We start from the raw sequence: 14999 nt of genomic DNA, 5'->3' as shown, positions 1-14999 counted from the left end.
GCTCTGGAAAGCAGTGTGGAGGTTCCTCAGAAAATTAAAAATAGACCTACCCTATGACCCAGCAATAGCACTGCTAGGAATTTATCCAAGGGATACAGGAGTACTGATGCATAGGGGCACTTGTACCCCAATGTTCATAGCAGCACTCTCAACAATAGCCAAATTATGGAAAGAGCCTAAATGTCCATCAACTGATGAATGGATAAAGAAATTGTGGTTTATATACACAATGGAATACTACGTGGCAATGAGAAAAAATGAAATATGGCCTTTTGTAGCAACGTGGATGGAACTGGAGAGTGTGATGCTAAGTGAAATAAGCCATACAGAGAAAGACAGATACCATATGATTTCACTCTTATGTGGATCCTGAGAAACTTAACAGGAACCCATGGGGGAGGGGAAGGAAAAAAAAAAAAAAGAGGTTAGAGTGGGAGAGAGCTAAAGCATAAGAGACTGTTAAAAACTGAGAACAAACTGAGGGTTGATGGGGGGTGGGAGGGAGGGGAGGGTGGGTGATGGGTATTGAGGAGGGCACCTTTTGGGATGAGCACTGGGTGTTGTATGGAAACCAATTTTTCAATAAATTTCATATATTGAAAAAAAATAAAATGAATGATATCATTGTTAAAAAAACAATTATCTTTTTTATTGCTATTATTATTTAAAATAATAAAATATTGAAAGCCCTAAAAATATGAGCCAGCACTTATCATTATTCGGGAGAGAACTCAGATAGAATAGGAACCAGATAGTAAATGTTTAAGTTTTGTAAAACTTGTTTTCTATCACACTTAACCAACTCTGCTATTATAGCATGAAAGTAATGCTTTCAATAAAGTTTATGTTTCAATAAAACTTTATTCATAAAAGCAGGTGATGGGTCAGATTTGACCTGTGTGCTGTAGATGTCACTTCTTGCATTAGAGGATTATCCAAGTTAAGTATCTATAGGCATCACCACAAGTCTTCAAAAGTCAATCAACTTGGTATTAGAAGGGAGGTCTGGTGAAAAAATATTGGAAATCATTAGTTAGATTTATGAATTTCAAAAATGTATTTTGTTTGGTAGTAAGGAAAAATATGAATCATTGTTCTTCCAAGACATCCTTTGTAGTATCTAATCATTTTTGACCAGCCAGCCACTAGCTAACCTGGCAACTCACTATAGACATATGAGAAATCTTAGCTAAGATCAGCAGGGGTGGCCCAAGTCAACACAACTGGTCAGCCCCACTATAATTGGTTACCTACAGAATCTGAGCTAAATAAATGTTGTTTTAAGTCACTATGTTGTGAGATAGTTTTCCACACAGCACAAATTAATTGAAAGAATATACAGTGTACTAATTCTCACTGCATTAAACAAATGACTTATCATTCTTACATGATGGAAAGATATTTACAATATTTACTGACTCCCCCACTATACATAGAGACCAAGCTTGAATTCTGAGTTGCGCTAGTTATCAAGAGAATCACGCCTCCTGCCCTCAAAGGTTGACATTTGTTATGTCCAAATAACAGATTATTGGAATAGTCCAGAGTATAGTCAAAGATTAACTTTCTCCAGTGACAAAATTCAACAATAATCTATATAAACTTCAAAAGGTTTACTTAATGTGGCTCTAACCAAGATGAACTAGAATGCTCATGACATTTTAGATTTTTTTTTTTTAGAAAATAGAAACCATTGGTCTTCTCTTTACTGCTTGCGTCCAAAATGAAGAATAATGCTGTGACCCACTCTTTTCTTCAGTTTTGTTCTTTGTGAGACAGCTCATTTCTCCAGGTGCTCACTGAGCCTCTTTTTCTTTTTTTCCTGTGAGTCCGTTGCAAGTGGGAGCTGGAGGTATGTGGGACTTGAGCATTTTCAAAAGAAACTTGGCAGACCTCCAGAACTTTGAAACTTAGTTCTGCTCACTATGCTCTAATAGTTTCCATTTTGAGTCTTAGCTTCAACGTTTTGCATCTTACAACTATTTGCTTTTGGGTTACTTAAACCTACTTAAAATTTCATTACCTTGTAAATAATAACACAGATGTGTGCATAATAAAGGCCCCAAATGCATTTTACCTATATACTCTTAAATTAAAAATGGAGAGAACCAAATGTCTCCATTTTTGTCAACTACCTAATAATTAATAACTATTTTATTAAAATGTATGTGATAAAATATGTTGAAAATGATCTCTGTTTCTCATTTCCCAATTATACAGATTCTCTACTACATTTGTAACCAGAACTGAAATTTGTGACACATTTCCTAAACTTTAAAATTTGTGCTGTTTCTGGGGGTTCCTGGGTGTCTCAGTCAGTTAAGCATCTGACTCTCAGTTTAGGCTCAGATCATGATGTCAGGAATACTGGGTTTGAGCCCTGCATCGGGCTCTATACTGACAGCACAGAGCACGCTTGGGATTCTCTCTCCCCCTCTCTCTCTGCCCCTCCCCTGCTTACACACTCTCACTCTCTCTAAATAAATAAATAAACTTAAAAAATTAAAAAAATTAAAATCCATGCTGTTTCTGAAATGAAGCAAATAAGGAAGAGAAAGACAAAGTGCCTTGTCCATGATCATAAGAGCTTGTTCAAAGTGACTATAATTGTTTCCATGAAAACTGTTAAATTTAATACTAAACCTAAAGAAACAAATATTCCTGAGTACTTTTAATGCTTACTATCTCATGGCATCTATCTTTAGCAAAATAAACGCTTAAGAGTTTTTTGAGACTAAAAATCAACTTATAAATTATAACTTATCAACTTATAGTGAGTAAGTTATAACTATAACCATGTTTCCAATGATGTTAAAATGCTAAGGGCAAACTTATCTCTGCCATGCAAACTACATAAATATAGAAAATAAATTGTAAACATCAACTAGCACTTTTGTTTGTATTCATTCAGAGTACTATTAACGGGGGCGCCCGGGTGGCTCAGTCGGTTGAGCCTCCAACTTTGGCTCAGGTCACGATCTCACAGTCTGTGAGTTCGAGCCCCGCATCGGGCTCTTTGCTGACAGCTCAAAGCCTGGGGCCTGCTTCGGATTCTGTGTCTCCTTCTCTCTCTGCCCCTCCTCTACTTGTGCTCAGTCTCTCTCTGTCTCTCAAAAATAAATTAATTAATTAAAAAAAATTAAAAAAGAGTACTATTAACAGAAGTCATCCGATGTACTAGGTTAACATTATTTCCTAAGTTATTCTGCATATGGAGTAGTGCATAGCATCTGTTTCATTCTAATATTTTTTCAAATCCTCCAAACACTTCAGGTGTCAAACACTTTAAGGTTTCATTCTCCAAACCAAGACTAGAGCTCAGACCATTAGTCACAGGTGCATACTAGAAAGAAAGACTGGAATCAAATCACTTTAACTGACCTGTGTGTCAAACATCGTGAAAAAATATTCAGGAAGATATTCTCAGCCTAAGAACCGATGAAGTATTCATAAATTCAAGCATTTCAATTTTATATCTTTTCCCACTTCTTTGTATTTTAAAAAATGTTAATACCCATGTCTTTTTTAAAAAATATTTATTTATTTTTGAGAGAGAGAAAGAGAGAGAGAGAGAGACAGAACGTGAGCAGGGTAAGAGCTGAGAGAGAGGGTGACACAGAATCTGAAGCAGGCTCCAGGCTCTGAGTTGTCAGCACAGGGCCTGACGTGGGGCTTGAACTCACAAATGGTGAGATCATGACCTGAGCCGAAGTCAGATGCTTAACCAATTGAGCCACCCAGCTCCCTGTACCCACATGTCTTACTTCAGTTTATCATAGACAAAACGGGCTAGGCTTATAATAGACCAATCCAGTCTGTTAAATTTTCTGTAATAAACAGCCAAAATTATTAAATCTCATGCCAATCTCATCCTGTATACCTGTATGCAATATCCTTGCAGTAGTTTTCTAAACCATAGGCCAAAGAAAGGGAGCACAAGTGAAGGATAGCCCTTACCAGGAGGAGTAAACTGAGAAAAATACTTGAGGCTACCAGCACAGCTGGGATTTAGGGGTAGCAGCAGAGAGGAGGGATGCACAGAGAAGGAACCATAAAATTTGCATAAAAATTCCCTTCTGGTGTTTGACTAACTCCTGAGCTGCAAAATCAATCATGGGTGCAACTCTGGAAGACCATCCTGGAATAGCTACTGGGAAACAGAGAGCTGAACGGAAATTTCAGAGGTTGCATGATGCAGTGAAGACCTTGGAAATTGGACATGGCCAGAACGAAGAGACTTAGATAAAGACTCTCGGCATTCAATTGAGGGAAAAAAGACACGTCCTTACTCTCAAGACCATGCCCTAGAAGTTACGGCTATGCCCAACAGGACAGGTAAGGGCAAACCTGGAATAAATCAACTCACCAAAGTCTAAAACCAGGCTTGCAACAGAGTCAAGGTCATTTTCCAGAAGGTTTACTAACCACTTGCTAGAAAAGAACTCCAGCAAGTTTATTTATTTTTGCTATGTGTAATTTACTAGTTGTGAATAAATTATCTCAAACTTGCAATATGTATTGGAATTTTCTTTACTGTTTTAGTTAAACAAACTTGACTTAAAGATGTTTTTTGTTTTTGAAATCACCTCTTTAGTGGTTCCAGCTAATCCTGCCTTCACCCTTCACCTGTAAACTGTTGATTGTGCACAACAGTGTCCTCTTTGTTTTTACATATTCATTTATTTTTCATGAATTCTAAGATGCCTATGTTTATATTTAATTTTTATTTTATTCTTTAATGTTTCTGTTTATTTTTGAGACAGAGAGAGAGAGTGCAAGTGGGAGAGGGGCAGAGGTAGGGGGGCCGGCAAAGGATTTGAAGCAGGCTCTGCACTGGCCACAGAGAGCTGGATTCAGGGCTTGAACTCACAAAGAGTGAGATCATGACCTCAGCCTAAGTCAGTTGCTGAGCTGACTGAGCCACCCAAGTGCCCCCTATGTTTACCCAAGTGTGCCCTATCCCATCCTAATACATTGGGATGTGTCTTATATCAATGATGAGTCATTATTTACTTGGTAGCTTTTTTTTTCTTTCTGTTACCTAAAATGATGTTGCACAGTGCAATCAATGTAGTCTTAGAGTCTATGAATTGCAATAAATATGTAGAAATGCAATCAGTTATATATTAAATATTTGTTATAAAAATCTGTTATTAAATAATAACACAAAGACAAACAAAGAAATTGGTTTTAAGTACCGTAAGAGTTACCAAGCAAAGAAAATATACCTTAAGAGCAATATGTTGGCATCTGAAAGATGTAGATTGAACTAAGTGATGGCTGTTCTTTACTAGCTGGCAAACCTTGGGTGGTTTACCTAACATTTTTCGGTGTTGGCCTCCTCATAGTAAAATGGTACCAGTAATAGCAGTGGAAACCTTGTAGAGTTGTGAGAATGAAATAAGAAAAAATATATAAAGTGCTTACCACAGTGCCTGGAATAAACCGAGAGCTTAATAAACAGTAGCCATGTTTACTAGTATCATGATGATGATGTCGTTACCAGTTTCTTGCATGTACATTTTAATCTTTCATTCCGGAAAAATCAAAAGATGAAGGAAGAAAGGAAGGCAAAAAAGTCAGTCAGGATGGAAAGCAGGAAGGAAGAGAAACAAGAAAGGAAGCAGAAGTGGAGAAGTCTACTACCAAATGCAATTACTGGCGAGGGAGAAATGCATCCACTGCTCATCTGTGAGGCAAGCGTGACAATAATTGCTCAGATTAACTAGAGCTCCTGGTCTGGAAGTAAGTCAGCATCATTCTTGTCTTTCTTCCGACTAGACAGTAAGATCCATGAGAGCAGAGGTATGTCTTTCTTTTTTTACTCAACAGCAAGCTCATAACAGAAATGGAATATATATGATGAAAAAACGTCATGCATTGTTGAATTCCGATTTTCTTGAAAGAGAAAGAAAACTTTCTCATAAAATTACTGTGTTGTGTAACTTAGAAATGAAGAAATATCTCTAATATGATAATATTTAACTTATTCAGTTTTAGGCTTTTGAACAGTCTTGTGAAACAAACGTTAAAAAAGGAAAATGAAGACAGTATCAAATGACAAAGTTCTGACAAGGAGTAGCCACCTAAAAATCATTAATAAATTTCAGACTCAGATGATACCCATAATAACTCTTCAGGGTGTTCATCTTCTCTGCAGATTAGGGGTACACAACTGCAGGAATGAGAGGATGACAGAGCTTCAGACCCGGTAAGTGAGAGGCAATGTCAGGGAAAGTGAGAAAGAAAAACTACACCAGGAAAAAAAAAAAAAAAAGCCATTAATCTTTAGCAGTCAGCAAGGCAGGCCTTGGGATAGGCACACCCAAGCTGTCCCGGATTCACATCTGGGTCCTCTTCTGATAATATAACCTTACGCGGGATCTCCTGCACCCTTTAGACATATTCTAAGATTTAAGAGATGTAATGCATGTAAAGGGCTTAGCAGAACCCCTGGCATAAAAAAGTCCTCATTCAGTGATCGCTTTAATTATTATTACAGTATTGTTAAATATGGTTGAAAACACAATTTGAAAAAACCTACTCTATTATCTTTTGTGTTCTCTGTTTTATACAACAAGGAACAATGACTTTAGAAAGATTTCCAGGATCCAAGATATTTAAAAGTGATGAAAAGCTTTTGTGCTTGAAAGAGTACATTTTGGTTACTTGGAAAATCCTTTCATTTAGCATAATACTTCTCCAAAGACACTACAAAACCAAGGACAGACTCCATTCCAGTAATAATAAGTTGCAGCGAAAGAATATCTTGATTCTTTGTAGTTTGTACTGTACTTGAAAGTGTTTCAGTGTTACCAACTTGTATAAACAATATGGGAAAATATGGAGACTCATTCCACTTCTAAGAGACACGATTTCCTTTATCATAATCTTCCATTCTGTGAAGCGGGGACCTGTGATGTGGCAAATTGGCTCAGAGAAGAGTGGAACATGACCAAGAATTTGGACATTTCTTTATTCTGTCTTCAGAAGAAAGGCTCTGACTTCTACGTTTGCTCCCTGAAGCCACCCAGTTATTTTGCAGACACTCCCCTTGGCGACTAACAACAAGAATATGTCATAGTTCCCAAAGAAGCAGCTGCGTTTAGTTACTGTGCTCTAGACATGCACACATCTCAAGTCAACACCTAATTAAATACTGAAATCATAAAAAGAAATGTTCAAGCTCTGTGCATTTTGGAAAAAAAAAAAAACAACAACAAAAGTAAAATGACCACCATACATTCTATAGGCGTAAAATGAGGAATGCGCAGGAAGTGTTGATTGAAGGTGAACATATGTGAACATATGTGTAATGAGTTTCTCAGACTCCTTCCTCCTGTAAGCTCCTGACGGATAACAGCTAAACAGCAGCGCAACTTGTTAAATATTTTTCTCTAATACATTGTGAAATCTCTAGTGTGTCTTCTTGAGATCCTCGTGTCCCAAAGAGTTTAGGTTTTTTATTATCCTTTATTTTGAAAGTGACTTAATGTAAATACTGTCACTAACTCTGGGGGACAAAAAAGATACCTGACGTTTTTGCCTCACACTAGGTCATTGATAAGTTGATAGATGGCAAAGGGGCATCTCGTCTCTCAGCTGTATTTTTCCATAAAGTAAAACTCAATAAGCATCAAAATATACACATAAGTATATTATATATTCAAAGTATATTTTAATCTGTGCGATATCAACAACTTATATTGGTATCTATTATCATTTTTGTGCACTCCTATTTTTGTTTTTTCCATTTTAACAAGTCTCATTTGTCATTTGCTATTTACTCTGAATTGCTTATCTTTTGTGGACTGTATTACTAATCCCTTTATCCTTTTTCATGTTCTTTTTTGAAATATTTATTTATAAAATCGAGGACAAGTCAAAATTTGTTTCTATTAGGTTTCCTATAATTCCACATGTGGTAATCAAGCAAGCAAACAAGCAAAAAGTCTAGAAAGGAGTGTGATTATAACTATCTCATGTTGAATGGCTAGGTTTCAGAGCATCGTTTAATGGTATCTTTTTCCCAGGGTATAAATGCAAAATTATCTTTATGGGCTCCAGATGTGTTGTCAAATAAAAAATTTCTCAAAAGGCGATTTGATGCTTGTTTCCTCATTTATCAGGCAGAGCAAAATTTGACCTTGCATTATAGAAGGTATCTTCTTTCTGCAACTGTTAAAACTATCAGTGCAGCTGTTCATTCCACAGACTTTGTTTACTAAAAAGATTCCATGGACAGGAAATACACTGACAGTAAAGACCGAAAGACTATCCACATGCATCAATACAGACCTTTCAAGATAAGCTCCTTAGGACCTACTGATGTCAGGATGTGCAGTTTAAGCTATCTAGTTAAAGAAGGAAGGTGTACCAACTCTTTAATTTCTCTTTTTCAAGGTAGACAGAACCCGAATTTGAAGCATCAATTTGCTTAACACTGTTTATAATCCAATTATATGCACTAACGTATTTGTGTTGGCCCTTTTCTCCGATAGGTAAAAGAGTACGTGCATACCCACTTAAGCAAGATAAATTTTACATCTCTCAGGAAAATAATGCAAACTCTTCATTAAATTTTCCAAATATTAGAACTCATTGCCAAAATATAAAAGATAAGGACAAGAATGTCTTTTTAAAAATTATATCTGGCCATTTCATTATCAGGCTAAAAAGGAGAAAAAATACTTAATATCTAAGTTTGGAAATTTAGATTCATCTCACACATTTTGGGGAGTTGTCATATTGAGATCATTGCGGTTTTATTTTACTTCTTCCAGTTTTATTGAGATATAATTACACATGCATCACTGTTTGAGTCTCAGGTACTCAGCATAAAGGTTTGATTTACATCTATTGTGAAATGATTCCTATCCCCAGTACTTATTTATCATATAACTGGAGGTGTGTGCCTTTTGACCACCTTCCTCCAATTTCCCTTTCCCTACCCCTCACCTGTGGTAACTAAAAATCTTATCTACTTTTCTATGACTTTGTTTTGGGTATTTTGTTTGTTTGCTTGCTTGCTTGCTTGCCTGCTTTAGATTACACATATAAGAGACATAACACAGCAATTGTCTTTCACTATCTGACTTCTTTTACTCAAGGAAATACTCGCAAGGTCCATCCATGTTGTCAGAAATGGCAGGAATTTCTCATTTTTTACAACTGAATGATATTCCATTGTGTATATAAACCACATCTTCTTTATCCATTCATCCATCAGTGAGCACTTAGGTTGTCTCCCTGTCTTAACTGTTGTAAATAATGCTGCTGTGGACATGGAGGTGTGGATGGCCTTTGGCGTTTATGTTTTCTTTTCCTTTGGATATATTCTAAATATTGGTTCTGAAAGCTGTACAGCAAATTTTATTTATACGTCAAATTTCTTCCATGTTTTAGTTAAATATTGTGCTGTCACCTAGTGTCTAAGTTCTGGAAATAAACCCAGAATCTGGTTTGGAAACAATAGCAAAGAATCTATGCCAACTTTAAATGAAGGTTCCTTTTCCTGGGAACATTAAAACACTTGTAACACCAAGCAAGGGGTTTCAGGAAAAGAAGCACACGGATTCTGGAATGTAAACAGTTTTGCTATTTAAAATATGCATGTGTTTGAATTCTTCAAAGAGCAGACCTTGTACTATCTTCAGCATGCATATATCTAGTAAAGTGTAATCACAAGAATAGCTCTGCACTTTTAGAGTTTATACATGGCATACTACCATTTTTTACATTTAAGAAAATGTTAAGTTCCAGTTTGCCACAATAGACTGATATTTGGGTACAGGGGGCGTGGGGAAATGGAGACACAGAATGGGAAATACTATCTGAAGAAATTTGACAAATTCAAGAAGAGTCTCCTGAAGATGCAGCCCAAGGGTGTGGTGATATCGATATGGGAACAATGGGACACAGGGTTAGACTTTCACGTGGATCGAAACTCCTTTTAACTCAGTCATCTACTTCAGAAACACTGGGTGTATCCTATGGGACAATCTGAGCAGTGGACACTGTAGTGAAGTGCACACGGACCTCGGATACCAGGATTTCCTATTCTCTGCCATGCTAATATCACCTTCCTCATCCAGCTAGGAACTGATCTCTGCTTTCTAATCTTATCCCCATAATTTGCATTCCATTCAAGGCTGAAAACTTTTTGAGGATTTAAACACAGGAGTTAATATTTGGGATCACAATGTCAAAGCTAATCTCTTATAGTAATGTCTCCAACTTTAATTGGTTAGTACTCTGCGAGTGGGAAACTCTAGTGTCACGTGGAAAAATAAGCAAAATGAAAAATCGCCTCCTAAAAGCTCTTGATAATTTCGTGTTTTAGATTATTAATTGCAGTCTTTTGTTAAAACAAAATATATGTAAAGATATTTACATTTAGAGAAAATATAAACATTTGAACTATTGTTTTTGGACTTACATGTTTTTTTCTTTTTAACTTTATTCTCACTTTGAGGGAAAAAAAAGACAAAAAATTTAAAACTCCTCTTAAGAAGTATTTGTCTATTGTTTTCTTTTCTGTTTGATTTTGGTGTCAGGATATTGCAAGCTCCCTAAAATGTTTAGGAAGTAGTCTATCCTCCTCCATTTTCTGGGATAGATTGTGTAGAATCAGTACTATTTCTCCTTAAGTCTTGGTTAGAATTAGTCCATGAAACCACCTGGGCCTAAAGTTTTCTTTCTTTTGGAAGATTTTCTTAGTAGAAATTCAGTTTATTAAAAACATGATTGTTCAGATCATCTAACAGTTTGTGTCTTCAAAGACTTGGTCTATTTCTTCTAAGCTATTAAATTTATGTACATAGAGTTGTTGGTAGTATCATTATCCTTTTCAATGTCTGTGGGACCAATAAGGGTATCTTCTCTTTCATATCTTATTAGATAATTTGTGTTTTCTCTTTTATTCTTGGTCAAAAAGTTTATCTATATTAGTGATTGGGAAATTGTTTCCTGCTCTCCTTTGCTCCCCCTTGTATTCTTAGCATAAACTCAGACTTAGCTGACTAAACAAAGCCCATTTCCATTACTTAAAACTGGGAACATTCTGTGTGCACTCATTTTAAGCAATCTGTAAAATGATAAACAAAAATCTATAAACAACTTTGGAAGAAAACTCCTGAATGAATAAAGCACAACAAAACTAAATTGCATAAAGAAAAAGAAAAATACTTTAGATCAAGTGACTCTATCTTTCCTTATTCTCTAAGCATAAAGAAAAATTGAATTTTTCTGGAGTCATTTTCCTTAATAAAACAAAGTTGATAGCTGTTTTCTCGCAGAATCCATGATCTTCAAGTATGTACCCAGAAATCTTATGAAGTGGTAGAATTATGTTTTACCAGGTATTAAAAAAATCTATAATATTCAAAAATATGTATTTGTGGGGCACCTGGGTGGCTCAGTCCGGTGAGTGTCTGACTTCGGCTCAGGTCAAGATCTCAGAGTTCATGAGTTGAAGCAAGGGGCTCTGTGCTGACAGCTTGGAGTCTGGAGCCTATATGTATATTTGCCTACTCTGTATTATTTTCACTTACCTATTGAACTTTTTAAAAACTTTTATTGAGTCTGAAATCTTTTCAGCTTTGACTCCTTAATTATTCAAGTTTTAGGCCCTCACTCATACTTTTAGAAGAAAATCTGTTTAGAATAAAGTCAGTCTGATTAAAACACATCATATTTGTTCACACAAATTAAATTTGTTTTGGGAATGTTAAATTTCTATTGAAATATTTGGAAAAGTTTGGCAAGTCACAAGTGTATAAGACAGAAATGCCTTAATTGAGAAAGAAAGCATGTATCTATAGTTCAATATAGATAACTGTCCAAGTTTGAAAAACAAGCATCTATCCACTTAGTTTGGTAAACAGTTAAATTTCATATTGATAATTTATTCCCCATTCACATCAAATAACTAATGCAGGTTTTTAAATTTTTTAATGTTATTTTATTTTATTTTTGAGAGAGAGAGAGAGAGAGAGAGAGAGAGAGAGAGAGAGAGAGAACATGAGCAGGGGAGGGGCAGAGAGAGAGGCTCTAGCTCCCAGATGTCAGCAGAGAGCCCGATGCGGGGCTCAAACCCATGAACCGTGAGATCATGACCTGAGCTGAAGTCAGATGCTTAACTGACTGAGCCACCCATGTGCTCCAAATAAACTATTTTCTAAGATCAATATGTATTTAAGTCTGGCATGAAAGTATTCAATTGTGATTTGTTCCTGACAATAAAACAAATGAGTCTTATCAAAGCCACAAAATGAGTCCAGTCAGTTATAAAAAAAACAAAAAAAGCATAATTTTCTTCAACATATGGGAAAACTGACTACTATCTGAGGATACTGTGTAGCAGTATCCTTAGTAGCTTAGTTAAGCATCAGGACTAGAATCACATAGACCTAAGTTCATCTCCAGTTCAACACAAAGTAGCTTTGTCATTCAAATGCATTCATAACCCTGTTTATCTTTTCTTCAAAATGGCAATTTATATATGTATATATGTATATTTATTTATATATATATATATATATACATATATATATATATATAAATTTATGGTAGCCAAATTTAAAGTAGCATTGAATAACTCTCCCAGCATTTGCCTTTTTCGTCTGTCTTATTTATTTACTATTTCCCACCTTACTGAGATATAACTGGCATATAATATTGTGTAAGACTAAGGTATACAATGTGTTGATTTAATACACATATACTGCGAAACAATTACCACAGTAGCTTTAGTTAGCACCTCTACCATTTCACTTACCATTTCTTATTTGTGGTAAAAACATTTAAGATCTACTTACTCCCTTCACATCTTTCAAGTATATAATACAATATTGTTATCTATAATGATCATGCTGCACATTAGATCCCCAAACCTTATTTATCTTATAACTGGAAGTTTGTACATTTTGACCAACATTTTCCCACTTCTCCTACCCCTCAGTACCTGGAAATGGCCATTTTATTATCTGTTTCTAAGAGGTCAGCTTTTTTAGAGCTGGTATCACATAAAGGTGATATCCTACAGCATTTGCCCTTTTCTGTCTGCCTTATTTCACTTAGCATAATGCCCTCAAGTTCCACCTATGTAGTAGCAAATGACAGGATTTCCTTCTTTCTCATGGCTAAATAATATTCCATTGCATATATACAATGGAATCACTTCTTTATCCATTCATCCATAGATGGACCTTTCAGGTTTTTTCGTATTTCAATTACTGTAAATAATGCTGTGGTAAACATGGGAGTATAGATACCTCTTCAAGACTCTGATTTTGTTTCCTTAGGATATGTACCTAGACGTCAGATTGCTAGAGTATATGCTGGTTCTATTTTTCACTTCTTGAGGAAACCACATACTGTTTTTCATAGTGGTTGTACTAACTTACATTCCCACCAGCCATATACAAAGGTTGCCTTTTCTCCACATCCTCACAAACACTTGTTATCTCTTGGGGATTTTTTTTGTTTTTGCTTTTGTTTTTGTTTTGCTTTGTTTTGTTTTGTTGAAAACCATTCTCACATATGTGACGTGATATCTCATTGTGGTTTTGATTTGCATTTACCTGCCGGTTAGTGATTTTGAGCACATTTTCACGTACTTGTTGGCCATTTGTGTGTCTTCTTTCAGGTGTGTCAAATCCAAAACATCATCATCAAGATGTCAGGGAGATTGCCGCCTATATTTTCTTTTAGGAATTTTATGATTTCAGGTCTTATATTCAAGTCTTTAATCCATTTTTGAGTTAATTTTTGTGGCTGGTGTGAGATAGTGGCCCAGTTTCATTCTTTTCATGTGTCTCTCCAGTTTTCCCAACACTATCAGTTAAAGAGACTGTCCTTTCTCCATTGTATATTCTTGGCTCCTTCATCGTAAATTAACTGACCATACATGTGTGGGTTTATTTTGGGTTTCTCTATATTTTTCTATTGATTTATGTGTTTGTTTTTATACCAATACCATACTGTTTTGCCTACTATTGCTTTGTAATATAGTTTGAAATCAGGAAGCATGATGCCTCCTCCAGCTTTGTTCTTCTTTCTCAAGATTGCATTGACTTTTGATGTCTCTTGTGGTTTAATACAAATGTTAGGTTTGTTTTTTTCTATTTGTGTGAAAAATCAATGGAATTATGATAGAGATTCCATTGAATCTATAGATGGCTTTGGGTTGTATGGACATTTTTAGCATATTAACTCTTCTAGTCCATTACCTCAGGATATCTTTCTAGTTATGACATCTTTAATACCTTTCATCAAAGTCTTATCATTTTCTATGTATAGATCTTCCACCTCCTTAGATGTATTCCAAAGTATTTCTTATTCTTTATGCTATTGTGAATGGGATTATTTTCTTTATTCCTTTTTCAGATATTTTGTTGTTAGTTTGTAGAAACACAACTAATTTGTGTATGCTGATTTTGTGTCCTGCAGCTTTACTGATTTTGTTGCTGAGTTCTAACAGGTTTTTGGTGGAGTCTTTAGGATTTTCAATATACAAAATAATATCATCTGCAAACAAAGACAATTTTATTTCTTCCATTCTAACTTGGATGTTTTTTTATTTTTTTTTTCTTGCCTAATGGCTCTGGCTAGGACTTGCAGTACTATGTTGAATAGGAGTGGTGAGAATGGGCATCCCTGTCTTATACCTAATTTTCGAGGAAAAATTTTAAACTTTCACCATTGATGATAATGTTAATTACAGGCTTGTCATATATGGCCTTTATTATGTTGAGGTATGTTCCTTCTGTATCCAACAAGTTGAAATTTTTTATCATGAAAGGATGTCATGCTTCATCAAATGTTTTTCTCTACATTCATATGGTATTTATTTTTTATTCTACTAATGTGGTGTATCACATTTATTGATCTGCATGTGTTGAACCATATGCTGTTGGATTCGTTTGCTAATATTTTGTTGAGAATTTTTGCATCTATATTCGTTAGGGATTTGGTCTATATATATATATGTGTGTGTG

This window comes from Lynx canadensis, chromosome C1 (genome assembly GCF_007474595.2).
Source record: "Lynx canadensis isolate LIC74 chromosome C1, mLynCan4.pri.v2, whole genome shotgun sequence".
In the NCBI taxonomy this organism is placed as follows: domain Eukaryota; kingdom Metazoa; phylum Chordata; class Mammalia; order Carnivora; family Felidae; genus Lynx; species Lynx canadensis.
Note: the sequence above shows the minus strand (reverse complement) of the source record.